Below are 8332 nucleotides of genomic sequence, written 5' to 3' on the forward strand. Positions count from 1 at the left end.
TCCAAGGGTGCCATGTGGCGTGGGTCTTGACCATGCAACTTTTTTATGGAAGCAAACCCCTATTGAAATAAATTGTTGGCTCCATAAATTCTCATCGTTCTCAATTATTCATGTTGTCTTTTTGGAAAGAATTTTGATGCAGGATAGAGAAGAGGATAGCAAGAAAATGAGGGAGAACCAGAGAAAAGGGAGGAAGAAATCGGAGAAGAAGCAGAAATTCATGGGGAAGGGAGAGGAAGGAGAAATCATAGACAACAAACCACCAAAATATTCTTTAATTCATCAAAAACTAATAAAATTACATCGTAATTAAGATTAAATAGTAAAGACTGAAATCCTAAATGGAATGGATTTGGGTCAATACAAGCTCAATTACATAAATAAAGTCCAACTAGAAATAAATAAAAAGTAGATGTCCTCATCAACTCTCCCGGGATGGGAGAAAACTCGATCCCGTCGAGTGGATAGATCACAAAAGTTGCAATTAAATTGATACTCCAAATGCTTCAAGTCAAGCCACGGGGGACGATCCTTCTGACGAACCAAGTATCGAAATTTCATGATTGATAGTACTGAAAACTGTATCTCATTTCCAAGAATATGATCTGGCCAAGTGGGCGGTCTTTCCTTCTAACCAAGTACTGATACCGGATTCCAAATAACCAATACTCATGCACCTCATTTTCAAAATTTTCACATGATTGTACATAATGAGGAGCATAAAAAGCACGTCGATCTACCCAATAAACAAGAAAGTACTGAATCTTACCATCATTAGTCAATAAAACAAGTTCATTTAAAATAACATCAATTTTATCCTTGTGTGCCGTGATGGATGGTATTGAAGTAGAAATATCATTATAGTTAAGTTGGGGGTCCACAAAGCTAAGTAAAAATGGATCATCAAGTGAAGTATAACTGTGTTTGTAATTAATGAAATCCTCAATATTTAGAGTAGAGTGGTAGCCAAAATATGATGAGAGATCAATGACATATGTATTTGGATCAACATGCTTTAAAATTTCACAAGGACCAGCACTACATACTTGCAATATAACAAAACCCTCAATATGAAATTCAAAATTTTGCTTATGCAAATCAGCTCGAAGTTTATGTGATGCATTACTTGCTTCAAGTTATTTATTGATCTCAATATGCAAGTCATGAAAATGATGTACAAATGTCTCAGCTGACATAGATATACTAGCATGTGGGGACATTGGAATAAGGTCTAAGGTTTTCCTAGGTTTATAACCATAAATAATTTCAAAGGGACTCGTACTTATAGACCGATTCACAAAATTGTTATAGGCAATTTGGACTGTTGGGATAGTCAAATCCCAATTCCCAAGATTTTCCTTGAAAAGGGAATGATTACACAAATCGTCAGTACATTTGGGTTGGACAAGAGTATGACACACAACATTTGCCTAAGAGGTATCGGGAACAAGAGGAACAATACCTAGATTCATAGGAAAAGTCCGAGTACTATCTAAGGAAGTATCCTCACTATCATCTAAGTCATCAAATTCTTCAAGTTTAGGTTCATAAATTTGATCTTCTAATCGCTCATCTCTTATATTCTTTTGTTTTTCGATGACTAGGGCTCAACTAGGACGTTCAGAATAGATGTGGCCAAAGTCTTTACAGTTGAAGTACTGCAAGTGAGAAGAAGCTCTTGGAATTTCAGAAATTTCACCCTTATTTTCCAACACAGGAGAAACATTAGACAGGAATGGTTCTAGAAGGGACTTAATAGGAGGAGGTGGCGTCGATATGTGAGGAACATGAAATGAGGAAGGCTCTATGATAGATTTATGATGAGGTGATGCTGATGAGACGAGTGAACAATGGTGACTACGCTTTTCATATGTAGCACTAATAAGTAACTTGTAGTCCCGAGTTAAAGAGTAAGCATGATCAAGAGTAGTGACACCTCGAAAGAAAAGCTCACGCCTAAGTTCATCTCTTAGACCTTGTATAAATTTACTTAAAGTCAAGGACTCATCCTCAATGACATGACGCTTCATTCGAAACTCCTCAAATTGAGCAATATACTCATTCACTAACTGATTCCCTTATTTAAGGGTATTCCATTGAGTAAGAACTTCAAAATCTAAGCAACCATCAAAAGTAAGGGTGTCTAATTTAGTGTCGCTAAAGGAAATCTCCTTATGACGAGAAAGAGAATGAGTACCATGACGACCATGGCCTCCTTCTCGCTTTCTCACCTGATCCCTATCCTTACGATCGTATTGAAAATATTTTTGATCACCTTGTTGATGACGATATTGTCTATTGTGGGACACTTTAGAATTATTAACATCAATCGAATGAGGGATTTGCTTAAAATTGTTTAGACTAGCAACTAGATCTCTACTCTTTTCATGAGTAGCAACCATCTCAGCTTGGAAAGCTGCTAATTGAGTTTGTAAGTGTTGCTGGCTAGTAACAAGTTGAGTAATTATCTAGTGAGTGCATCAAATTGGAAAGGGTCCATGTTTAGGTCTGAAACTAGAGTTAACAAGACGACTAGTCAACCACTATGAATACACTATATTAGTAGTTAAATGACGTGCAATAGAGAGATCAATGACAATAAGTGCAAGCAATGATTTTTTTTTTAAAATTTGGAGGATTAAGCAAATCCAAATATTGCAAATTGATACTATTGATACATGTAAAACAGCAAAGCAAGGGTTAAACAATAATCAAAAGACCTAATCACTTGACATAGATTGAGGGGTTAAAAGCAAGTATACAAATGATGAATCTAAACCTCACGCGGGGTAAGTGGGGAACCAATGGGAGTTAAGTCATTCGATGATTCTGATTAAGTGTTGTTAAGGCTAATATTGTCAAGGTAACAACAGCACAAGATTTTAATTGATGCAATTTTAAAAATGAAGCAGTAGTATAAACCAATACAAAATAGAGATCAAGGACTCCCTGTTGTTTAGTTGCTTGAATTTTTGAAATGTGGAACCCAGTATGCTTGTGTCGTATCCTTCTTTGCAGATGTCTTCCATTCCAAAAGTCACTCCCTGTTAATTGTGATCTATACTGGTTATTGCTCTGGCTCTATTGTGCGTTGGAGTTATAATTGGCGAGCTAGTAGAATTGATCCCTACTGTTGGTCATTTATGTGTTAAATGGGATATGATAATATGTGTTAAGTGGGCTGGTTTATCCTGATTCAAGTCATGGATTGGGTTATTTTTGAGATGTTGGAATTGGGTTAGAAGTGGTTGGATGATTATGATGGGAAGTGGGCTGTGTATGGAAGGGGTAATGGGTTGAGTTAATTGGGCTTCGTGGGTTTGGCTAGGGATGAAAGGAATATTTGCAGGTTTATTTGGGTTAGGTTATAAGGAATGAAAATTTGTAAAATAGCACTTAACATCAGCAAATGTCTAAAATACTAAAATTGAATTTTTTTTTTTTGGCTGAAAAATACTAAAATTGAATTTTTTTTCTCTGGGTATACAGTACCCGTGAACAATAACTCTTTTTTTTTAAACTAAAAATACTAAAATTGAATTTTTTTGTGTGAATAGTACCTATGAACAGTAACAAGATTTTTTTTTTCAAAGACAGAGAACTAAAAAAATGAAAAACGCTGCTTTTACGCTAAATATTTTTTAATTGTGGTGTTCCAACAAATTTTGGTAAGAAAATAAGAAGAAATTTTGGATTGTATGTGAGGAAATACCCAATATTTGGCTCTAATACCAAATTTGATGAAGGATAGAGAAGATAATAGCAAGAAAATGAGGGAAAACCAGAGAGAGGGAAGGAAGAAATCGGAGAAGAAGCAGAAATTCATGGGAAAGAGGGGAAGGGAGAGGAAGGAAAAGGCCTAGGCAACAAACCACCAAAATATTCTTCAATTCAACAAAAAATAATGTAATTACATCACAATTAGGTTTAAATAGTAAAGAGTAAAACGCTAAGTAGAATGGAGTTAGGCCAATACAAGCCCAGTTACATAAATAAAATATAAAACATAAATAAAATCCAACTAAAAATAAATAAAAAGTTAGATGTCCTCATCACATTTGATTATCTTCTTTTCAACCAAAACATCTGATATATACTCAATCATCATATTATGCTTCTTTATAAGTTTGAGTACTCTCTTCAAAATTTAAAATAATGCCCCTCTTAATAAGTTAATTAGCTTTCAAAAGATCATTTTCTTTGCCAAAAAGCATACCTAAAATTTGCTGAAAAATAATCATTACCCAACTCTATGACAGTCTTCAATATATCCCTCATTCTTGACATTATATGCTGTAAACTATTAGTATATCTTAGATTGGGTAGGAAGAGAAGAGTAGTGGGAAGAATTCAAATAGGAATTTGCAACTTAGAATAATAAATTTAATCGTACTCACGTTGAGCTTATTCTCTCTTTCTTGGAATATTTTGACGATGTGGGATTTGAGAAAGATTGAAAATAATTTTGTAAGGATTTTGAGATCAATTTTTATTGAGAATAACCCCCAAATGGGAGAGGTACTTCATAATAATGGGAAACTTACAAATATAGAGAAACTTACAAATTATAGAGTATTTTTACGTATCACTATTTTCCTTATGCTAATTTATTGGTTATATTAGAATAACAATTTTCATTATTTAGTTTATATATCAAAATTTTCCTTTGTTATAAACTACAGAGAAAAAGAGAAAACAAAAGGGAGAAGTCGATAAATTTATGTGTTTTATTAAAACCAAACCCCCATATTTATGGGGGAGAATTAGGGTTAAAAGGGATAAAACAGTCTTAATAACTAGGGATGCAAGGGTGTAAAAGTCATTTATAAATATTACTACATTTACAACACTTTCCCTTGAATGACTATTTACATAATAACTATCTCATTGGATCATTGTCTAACAAAAAAATTCAATAGAACAAAAATGCCAACAAATTTAAAAAAATATACAAATGATTTGGAGTATTAAAATGTTGTCTCATTAAAATCCTATCCAGAAAATTCAGTGGGACAAAACTTGATTAAAAGAAAAATAGTACAATTACTCGCATTGATTTCAATTCTTGTATTAAGCGATTCACGTCTTGTTTGTCAATGCCTTCAATATTAATATTTTGTGCATCAACATCTTCAATAATATCTAGAGAGACAGAACTTATGAATGCAATAACATGATTCGAAAAATAACTTTTATTGATCTCTTCGGGAGTCTCATACATATCAACGTATGATTTTGATGGTAAATGTCTATGAGGTTATGGATATTCAATATACAAAGTATATGCCTCTTTAAAATCTTATTAGGAAAAATCATATGGAAAAAAATATTAATGAAGAAAAAAATACATTATTTATTTGAATACGATACAAAAATTGTCTTATTAAAAATTTTGCCACAAAAATTCAATGATATATAACCTTGGTTAAGGGAAAAAGAGTAAAACGCGTATTTACTCCCTTTCATGATAATATCACTTCAATTATGCTTCAAACATATTAAATCTTTCAAAGATAATATTAAATTTATGTAAGATAAATTGACTATAATCAAATTGATTACATGCATATAAATTTCATGCATTATCACGCTGATGAAATAGACACTTATAATTACATCCACCACGATCTTTGTGAAATTTTCTATGTTGAGAGTCATATATTACATATTACGACTTCGTTTTTCTTATTTCCTTTTCACATAATTATAAATATTTAGATTTTCAAATTGCAGGTCTAGAAACTTCAAATTTCTCTAATAAGTTCAATATTACTAGAATCACATCCATTTTATTTGGCCAAATATGACTTCGAACTATATATTTTAACGAACTTATTTCGATTCCTCGTTATTCATAATATGATGCATTACATCATACGTAAAAGTGTTGCTGATAATTTTTTCTTTTTGATTCTATTTCCTTTCTATAATGACATAATTTATTGAAATATTTCAACTTTCAACATATTTTGTACCTGAACCTCTTATGGGGTTTTATAATTTGTCATATCTAAATACTCGTCAATAATATATATACTTCTTTAATGAGACCATCTTTGTTAATTACTCTATTTTCATTTGGAAATTTTTTGAATTAGATTTAAATACCATCACACTTCAGATATACCATAGATATATCAAATATAATATTAACAAATTGTACTCCGTGGACATTAATTCATGTTAGAGCATTTCAAGCTAGTATATGAGGTGCTATTGATCTCTTTGATCAGCAAATGTATATAAATATATTATTTTTCAAACTTCTGGTTTGAATTATCTTTTACGAGGATTTAGATAATGATGCATTTGTACATTATTTTCAACTTCTTAATTTATTTTCCCCTAATATTGAGAGGATTGTCTAATCAAATTGATAATAAATAAATCGCGTTATAAAATATCACCAATTTGAAATAAGGGTTCAAACTACGCATATCTTCTCAACGTTCTTTACTTTTCATCTCAGTGCAATGTGGTGAGTTAATAGCACTAACAAATAATCTAATGAAGAAATTAAACTCGACAATAAGCCAATTATAATCGGGAGAACTATGATATTGACATAACGCATAATAGCATCCCCTAAACAGAAATGAAAGTATATTATTTTCAATTAAATTAATTGGAGGCGTTCAATAAACAATAATGTTAAATAATTTATCGATATCTAAACTAATATTTATTAAAAATTTGAAATTTAAGATCACTAGCATTAACAAAACATGTTATCTTGATCGTATAATCTGAAAATTATGCTCATAATTTAAAATTTGAATAATAAATTTGTAAATTTCAAATTGCGAGCACTATGCAATCTTCTAATATTTGTATCAAATCTATTGGATACAAATCATATTTAGATGGACAACGTGAGGATGATGAGCCCCGCTTATCACCCGAATTAATTTTCAGAAATATAGGGAATTTATATCTTATTTTAACTAGTGATATTTAATTATCAATTGTCGATAAAGAAAATAAATAATATATAAAATTCGTTCGATTGAAGAAACATCGGATTCTTTGTTGAATATATATTTGAATTTTTAGTTCGTATCATTATTGATTCAATCGTAATCCAAGTTATCTTGTTAAACAATAAAGTCAAATTGAACTTTTGGTTCAATATAAAATATAATTCAATTATTTAATTTTGAAGAATAAAATTAAAGAGCAATAACATATTATTTTTCACAATAATAAATTATGTAAGAATTTACTCTTCGTGAGTAAAAAGAATAATTTATGTTCGATCGTATATATCTTACTCTTGTGGAGTAAATAAAATTTAACTAGAACATCAATATGTAAATACATATACAGAAGAATGGACAAGTAAAAAATCAAGTAATAAAATCTGAATATTGAAATTGTAATATCATACTCTTATGGAGCAAATAATATTATTTTAGAATATTAGTTATAATGTTGTGCTACTTTAGAAACAACAAAATATTTGCAATAGACAAATCTAGAGTGTCATTCTCTTCAAGAGCAACAATATATTATCGTTTGAAATAATAAATTATAGAATAATTTACTTTTTAGGAGTAAAAATATAATTTATTTTAGATTTTATTTAATTATGCCCTTCAGGGGCAAGTAAAATCTAGTTAGAACATTAATAGTAGTGTGCTGTATTTGGAAAATATAATAATTTGATTAGAATGTACGTAAAGTCTACTAACCACATTGATATGGAGAAAGAAAACAAATTAAACTGCCCCCCAAGGCACATCCCAATTGGCAAAGATGAAGGCGTTTTAAGGTTGGCAGATCAGAGATCGTGAGTTCGATTCTTGGAAGGCTCTTGAAAGGCAGATATTCTCCTGGAAGGCAGGATTTATCCTGGAAGGCAGGAGCTCTACTGAAAGACAAGGTGTAAAGATGGGAAACGACTTGTTTGGCACTTTGGCAGATCAGTTGGGGGGGTTCTTGAGCACTGATCAGTTTGGGGCACAACCTGCGGTTTAACCTGTCTGCAGCTTGAGGGGCCAAGGTGTAGACTTCAGGATTTAATCACTGTAAAGTGGATATCTGGATATCAAAAAAAAAAAAAAAAAAAAAAAAAAAAAAAAAAAAAAAAAAAACAAATTAAACTTGGTAAGTGGTATGATATGTGAAATGGATGATGGCGTTGATTTCTCACAGATGATGGCTTTGATTTCTTCCCACCATTTTATCAACAAATGGTGCATAGCCATGGTAACTGCTGAAGGAAGTAGCTTCCATATCTTCAAACGATGAAGTGGCATCCTTTCCAATCAAAACAAGATTGCCAAAGGCTTTGAAGGGATACCCCAAAAAAAAAAAAAAAAAAAAAAAAAAA

This window comes from Olea europaea, chromosome 23, assembly GCF_002742605.1.
Source record: "Olea europaea var. sylvestris chromosome 23, O_europaea_v1, whole genome shotgun sequence".
In the NCBI taxonomy this organism is placed as follows: Eukaryota; Viridiplantae; Streptophyta; class Magnoliopsida; order Lamiales; family Oleaceae; genus Olea; species Olea europaea.